The following is a 6,945-nucleotide window of genomic DNA, read 5'->3' on the forward strand; positions in this document are numbered from 1 at the left end:
AAGAGCCACTTACACCAAGGATGGGCTTATGTCACCACTGTGCGCAACTTTAATAGGAACCTAACAGTAGGCAATCTCTGTGAGACCAACTGACTCTTCAAAATAGTATAGAGAATGAAAAATCATTTTATCCAAGGTATTAACTACTTGACTAAACAGTTTTGTAGAACTACTTCATGAATATAATTCTTGCTTTCTAGTAACAAAGGCTGTTTTTACCTTAAATTTTCAATGCTGTGCATGATGTATAATTCCTATAGGTGGTAGAGCATTAGCAATCACCTTGCTCAGTTAAAAAGGCATGAGAGAGAAGGCAGGAGAGAACAATGGGGAACGCAGCAAAATGAGGAAGAGTCGAAGGCCCCAACATAAACAGCAAGAAAATTATAGAAATTATACTACGCAGCCTAAAGACACAAAACATTTCATTTCCCTTTGCATAAAACTGGTCTGACTTTCACAGTTCTGAAATAACAGGAAATATTTCTCTGGTAACTGTACTGCATTTTAGGCAAGTAGTTAAGTGAATGCTCAGCTTGAATAAATGCAGTTAGAAATTGTTAGGGAAGATTTCTATGAAGAGTGCATGTTAAGCAGTAATACAAATTAAGTGCTTACAGCGAAATGAAATTCATAATGTGAAGGTCAAACCTGCCGAAGAGAGACTTTTAGGTAAACTATTGGGATGGAAACGGATTCCCATTTTGTTTTAATAGTACCGTACTGCGGCTGATGTGATGTGTTTCTGCTGAGCGGGTCTTGTAGCATCATCTTGTGCTTGATTTGGCAGAAGTGTGCCTGACTTCTGCAGGACTATGAAAAATGACTGAATTCCCTCTTCCTGAATCTGAAATTAATGACTAGAAACATTATCAACAAGGTAGGTTGTAAAAAAAAAAAAATAGCATACGTACTTTATCTAGAAATGGTTATATTTTCCCTTAGATAAACACCAAGGATTTTATGGGATAGTTTAGGACAAATTTATATAATTTTAAACCACAGTATTAGCTAAAAACAACTGGTGGTGATAAGAATCAGAGACTTATTTTTTTTCTTTTTTTACTCTCCTGCCTCATTCTTGAATTTTGAGGTATATTATCTAGGCTTTTGTTGCTCAGTGAGAAGACTGGCTGGGGCCATGAGAACCTGTACCAGGACCAGAAGATTTCTAAAATCACATCTGGGCTGGTGGACCAGCCATCAAGTAACTCTCACCCTTTGCGGAATTTTGTATTTACTTAATCCTTACATTAATAAATATTTATTGAACCCAAACTATATGCCAGCCACACTTCTAGAGATGTAGAGATAAATGAAGCATAGTTACTGCCTTCCGGGCTGTTTAGAGAGGGTGGACCTGGGGAACAAGCCGGCAGACCAGTTACAATTCAGAGTCCTATGGGAATGCTGAGGTGGTGAGCGACCAGCTGATTCCACTCAATCCATTTAGGCCAACCTGATGCCCGCAGCTGCCCTACCTTGGCTGCTTTACACCTCGGTGTTGTGGCTTTTGAGGTATTTTTCTCCAGGCTTCCTTGTCTTGGACTTAAGAATGTACCACAACAATAGCCAGAAGCGGCCCTGGGCTTTGGCCAGTGAGTATCAGCTGGCACCACCTCCGGCCAACGGCAAATTCAGTTGCAGAGCAGTGGGGCACAGGAAGCTTCTTCCAAATGATCCAGTCTTTCTTTTTAATATATTTTATTGATTTCTTACAGAGAGGAAGGGAGAGGTTTAGAGAGTTAGAAACTTTGATGAGAGAGAAACATCGATCAGCTGCCTCCTGCACACTCCCCACTGGGTATGTGCCCGCAACCAAGGTACATGCCCTTGACTGGAATCGAACCCGGGACCCTTGAGTCTGCAGGCCGATGCTCTGTCCATTGAGCCAAACCGGGTAGGGCAGTGGTCGGCAAACTGTGGCTCGGCAAACCGCAGCTCGTGAGCCACATGAGGCTCTTTGGCCCCTTGAGTGTGGCTTTTTCACAAAATACCAGCTCTTCCACAAAATACCGACTTCTGCACATGGGCCACAAAGTTTCAGTTGCACTGTATGTGCGCGCCTGCACGTGGTATTTTGTGGAAGAGCCACATTCAAGGGGCCAAACTGCCGCATGTGGCTCACAAGCTGCGTTTTGCCGACCACGGGAGGGCAATCCAGTCTTTCTTGAGCCTCATGAAGAAGGACCCTCTGCAGGTTCCCTGAGGAAAGATGATTGGAACTTTGTTCAGTGTTTAAGCCAGCGATGCCAAGGTTTGTTGAGGGCCCAGCTTGCATGCATTCCAAGCGTGTTTATCTGACTAACTCAGTAATGGAACATCACCCCTGGAAAATAAAACATTTGTGGCCTGCAAAGTAGATGAATGCCATGTACCCAGTCCACAAACTGTTGGAAACCTTTGGGAGAGTCCTCTTGGACAGGTTTGGGAATATGAACTGATTTGTACGCAGCAACTTAATTTCCTCCTTTTTGCTCACAATCCTTATTGATCTTTTGAGGGCTTTCTCGTCGATTTAAAGACCTGCTATCGCATTTTGGGGAATCCAGAGAGTTGGAGGAAAACAGCTGATGACTTTCTTAATAGAGTTGCGGTTGACGGATGCTTACCTTTGCTACACACCTTCTCAGATTGCCCTGACGGACATTATATTTAGTGCATCCAGAGCAGGAATTACTAGGAAAAGTTATTTATCAGAAAGTCTAATACTGAAAGAAAACAGAACTTGCTTGTCACAGTAACTAGATATAATGAGAAGCATGAGAAATTTGGTTATATATATTTATATATATACACACACACACACACATATTGGGGAGATGTCACTCTGCTGGGCTTGCACTTAATTACAAAGAAGAGAAAAGTGTGTGAAGTTGATGGTCATGTGTCAGAGACCCAAACACCAGGAGGCTGTGCTCCAAAGGAAGAGTGAACCAACGGAGACCTGGTCGGTTCTCTCTAACTATTTGAAATTGATATGTCAGTGCTAACAAATCAACAGAAGGAAGAAGCATACCTAGAATTTAAATGTATTTAAAAATGAAATAATGTGAATGCATCAAAATATAGTAAACTTTTCTATTTATTGAAAAGTTTTCCTTCAGAGCAGCTTTATGTGAAGTAAAACATCTTCAAAGGACCCAGAATAATCGCTGGTTTGGTTTTCCTCAATTAGTTAACTGAAAACATTTCCAATTTTTTTTTAAAGAAGAAATCAAATGATCAAATAGGTATTCTTCAGTAGTAGTTGTCTAGATAAAAACCTTAATTTGCTTAAAGGTAAGTAGGTAGCGGATGTATGTTCAGTTTTATGATGAACCTATTAGATTACCTAAGTGAACACATAAAAATGTGTTAAAGTTACTAGGAATTTTTCAGATTAAACATATTCAAGCAATTTAATTCACATTCAAAGGTGTGGATATAAAAATTAAATGCACAGACTGTAGCACCAAATTACTTGAATATGAATCATGGCTACCTTCACTTGGTGACATTGGACAAGATACTAAGGCTCTCTGTACCCATTTCCCAAGGTGAAGATAGGGGAAATAATAATTCCTACTCCTCACAGGATTAATTAGAGTGCCTTTATATACTAAGTGTTCAATAAAGGTTGAATTGTTGGCCCCGTTCACATCTAGACCATAAGGAAAAGTGTATTGTAAATGCAGTGTTCAGCTTTTTGTGCTGGGACATCTCTGTCCTACCCTTTCAGTAGCCACCTCCTCCTCCACATACACCATTCGTGTCAGTTGTTCTAGAGGAAAAAGGGAGCTAGTGTTCTCAGCTAATCTCACCCATGGGAACAGCCAACATACGCATTTTGAAAGTTCTTTTAGATATGATCAATCAACTCATAATGGTGTGAATATCGTGTAACCACTTTATTAGAGAGACTTAAAATAACAGCTTTTCTTGGTGATTTATCCTTATTTTATTGGCTCAAGCACTCCCCCCAAATCTGGTGGACCTACTTTAGTGGAAAGGTTAAAAGTGAATTTATTTTCAAATGGTAATTTTCAGAACTCATGATTAAGTATCTATAACTTTAATACTCACCTATTTATTTAGGTAACTTTAATACTTACCTATTTATTTAGGTAAATCGACCAAGATCACTTGTTCCTCTCTTTGAGCACTGTGCATATTGGCATATTCTTTTTTTTTTTTTTAAACATATTTTATTGATTTTTTACAGAGAGGAAGGGAGAGAGAATTAGAAACATCGATGAGAGAGAAACATTGATCAGCTGCCTCCTGCACACCCCCCACTGGGGATGTGCCCACAACCAGGGTACATGCCCTTGACAGGAATTGAACCTGGGACCCTTCAGTCCGCAGGCTGACGCTCTATCCACTGAGCCAAACCAGTCAGGGCCATATTGGCATATTCTGCCAAGGTTTTTTTTCTTTGTCCAGTTTTGTGACATTCAGGGTCTCTCTTGAACTTGCCATCTCTGTGAAAAGTTTCCCGGCCTGTTTCATGGTGGCTTCCTGTTTTCACTCTAAGTTAGGACCTAGATTGTCCCCTCTAGTCATCACCTCCTCAATAGGAAGACCTGTCACACCCAAGTTAGTGGAAAATGTTGTCTCTGATTGTCTTTTGATTCTCTTAATGTTAGGAACAGCTCATAGTTTCCAGGAGTCTCACAGTTCTTCTAAGCCTCTTGGAATAAAATGGAGTACTTTTTCCTAGAGGACTATAGTACAGCTTTTGGGGGTCATCAAATCACTTTTGAAGAAGCATTGAAGCATATTATAGAAGTTATGCAAACGTGAAAGGAAGCATATCAAACTCAATGGGTTGCCATCATTTCTTAGGTGAACTCCCCTTTCCTCTCTTTACCCTTGAGCCAGTCATGTGAAAGATAGCTTCTAAAAAATGAAAAAGAGGGAAGTAATGTTTTTCCAAAAGCAGCCCTGAAGCACTGCTATTGAAAGAAGTAATCTTCAAAAAAATTCAGAATAGGCTCATTCTCAGTTTCAAATGACTTATTAATAGAAACACCATGAAAATTTATTTTAAAAAATTTCTGGTGCTGTTGAATAAATGGTGAATGAGGCAGTGAGAGGTGTTGAAATTGGGCTATGATTTATTATAACTATTTGTTGAATTTTGGTTTCCTGTTTTAGAAAGTGTACCTCCTACAGGCAGACTTGGGCTTCATCACCCTCACCGCGGATGAGGAAAGAACAGAGCAGTCTCCCATCTCCACAGGGACATTTGTTGAGTTTCCGGCTCTTCCTCGATCAGCAGTTTCAGGTCTGTTTGTTTACTGGCTTATCTTTTTTCTGTAAGCCTTTTGGAATCATACTTATAAAACAGATGATTTTCTCTTTTTGATCTAATTTGAGGAGATTAAATGTAAAAATATAGGGACTATTTTTTGCTCATTTGCATTTAGTGTTTTAACAAGCATTTTTTAATTTTAAAATTGCCATTTTTTATAATATGCTTTTAGTTTTTAGTCATTTTTATTTGCTATGTGGCCTGAGATGTTTATATTTTTCCATGTATTTATATATTTAAATCATGATTTAATGAATTATCACTTTAATGCTCAATGTCTATTTGACTTTTTTTCTAAGAGAGGTAGAGAGCCCTAACCGGTTTGGCTCAGTGGATAGAGCATCGGCCTGCAGGCTGAAGGGTCCTAGGTTCGATTCTGGTCAAGGGCATGTACCTTGATTGCAGGCACATCCCCAGTAGGAGGTGTGCAGGAGACAGCTGATCGATGTTTCTAACTCTCTATCTCTCTCCTTTCCTCTCTGTAAAAAAAAAAAAAAAAAAAAAAAGAGCAGTAGAGAGAAATACTTTTTTTTTATCCTACTTCCTCTCATCACCAGAGGCAGATTATATTATTATTTCTAAATTGCTGTGATCTACAACATTTGTGCACTGTTCTACTTATAATGCCACAATTGAGCAGTGTCTTTACAGTGATTTTTCCATTCATCTCTAAGTGTATGGGATATCCTACCACAATAGTTGTTTCAAAGAAGAGCTCAAAGGAACTATCCTATCTATCTATATAAAACCCTAATATGCAAATAGACCGAGTGGTGGAACAACCGAACAACTGGTCGCTATGATGTGCACTGACCACCAGGGGGTGCGTGCGGAACATGGTGGACGTTGGCTGGAGGTGGCAGAGCATGGAACATGGTAGGCATCTGCCATGGTGGGATGGTGGAGCAGGTGAGTGGAGGCACCAGGCCAAGGCAGGGCGATGGTTGCTGTCATCAGGGTGAGCCTCTGGTGGTTACTGAAAATTCTTTGCTCCCATGCACCGTGGTCCCACTGGGTGCTTACACCTGCTGCCAGTGCCAATCCCACTCACATCCACTGCTGGCGCCTGGCACAGGCCCCGATTGCTTGGCACTGTCAGTGGGTGTGAGTGGCAGCTGCTGGCCTCGATTGCCCCTCAGGGTTTTTCCACCTCCCCCTGCTCCTAAGGGACAATCAGTGCCGGCAGCTGCCTCTTGTACCCGCTGCCGGTGATGGCCCGCTTGCACCCGCTGCTGGCGCTGGAGCCGCTGCTGGCGCTGGAGCCGCTGCTGGCGCTGGAGCCGCTGCTCACACCCGCTACCGGGGCCCAGCACCGGCCCCAATTGCTCTGCACGACAGGGCCGGCACCATCAGTGTGTGGAAGCTGTGGCGGCGGTGGCAAGAGCGGGCTGCCAGCAGACAGGGGACTGGGCTGTGGCAGGAGGGGCCAGGCAGAGGTGCAGAGCATGGGCCGAGACCCGCTCCTGTGCCCACCACAGCCTGGAAGCCCACAGTTCCTTTTAAGGTGCACAAATTTGTGCACTGGGCCCCTAGTATAATATAAGACTAATATGCAAATCAATGGAACAGTGGAATGACTGGTTGCTATGATGTGCACTGACCACTAGGGGGCAGATGCTTGATGCAGAAGCTTCCCCCTGGTGGTCAGT

At 42.1% G+C, this 6,945-nt stretch overlaps 1 pseudogene; it reads left to right on the forward strand.

Moving 5' to 3' along the window:
* The first annotated feature begins 1,555 nt into the window (after window positions 1-1,555).
* Window positions 1,556-2,935, forward strand: LOC118656526 (annotated as a pseudogene).
* The last annotated feature ends 4,010 nt before the right edge of the window (window positions 2,936-6,945 follow it).

The sequence above is a fragment of the Myotis myotis genome, unplaced genomic scaffold (assembly GCF_014108235.1).
Source record: "Myotis myotis isolate mMyoMyo1 unplaced genomic scaffold, mMyoMyo1.p scaffold_m19_p_5, whole genome shotgun sequence".
Taxonomy (NCBI): Eukaryota; Metazoa; Chordata; class Mammalia; order Chiroptera; family Vespertilionidae; genus Myotis; species Myotis myotis.